This window comes from Meleagris gallopavo, chromosome Z (assembly GCF_000146605.3).
Source record: "Meleagris gallopavo isolate NT-WF06-2002-E0010 breed Aviagen turkey brand Nicholas breeding stock chromosome Z, Turkey_5.1, whole genome shotgun sequence".
Lineage (NCBI taxonomy): Eukaryota > Metazoa > Chordata > Aves > Galliformes > Phasianidae > Meleagris > Meleagris gallopavo.
In genome coordinates this window covers 8058843-8059517 of record NC_015041.2, presented here as the reverse complement: position 1 = coordinate 8059517, position 675 = coordinate 8058843, and positions in this window count along the sequence as shown.

Genomic DNA, 675 nt, shown 5'->3' with positions numbered 1-675 from the left:
GTTGGGGGGCAGCGTGGCTGTGCTCAGTGCCCCCCAGTATGAGGGAGGGGAGTGAGATCCCTCTGCCCCAATTCTATGGGAGGGGGCTGCCCTCCCCCCAGCAGCTCCTGGTTCTGAAGAAGCAATTAACGAGGAGAGAAATTCATTAAGGTGCGAGGCTGCAGGCTGGGAGCCGGCTCACATCACACGACCCACGGGTGGGCACGGGTTGCCACCCCACCCACCTCTCCTTCTTCCAGCCCATCGTGTGCTCAGATGCGTGTGCTGCGTTAATTAAACGTGGTCTCTAACGAAGGTGGAGCGCGGTGGGGTGGCGTGGAGGCCCTGGGGTGGATTCCTGCCTTCGGAACGTGGTGGGAGCTTTGGGGTCGGGTGGGTTCCCCTCCTCAGCTGCGAGCACCGCTGACGTCTTTTGGGGTTCTGGATATAAAGGTAAAAGATAAAAGCCAGCTCTGCTCCGTTCAGTGCCCGCAGTGAAGGAGGACGAGGAGTTTTAAGCACGGTTAACCTACATACCTACAGAGCCCCGCAGGAACGGAGCTGTAATTAAGTCGGCAGAAGCGGTGCTGCCGTTTGCTTTGGCCTCACACCCAGGCTTGGTGACTTTGTGACCCAGATCCCTGCAGCAGTGAGCGGGCAGCGCTGAGCTGAGCTGGGGGGGTCCCTTTGCTGTGC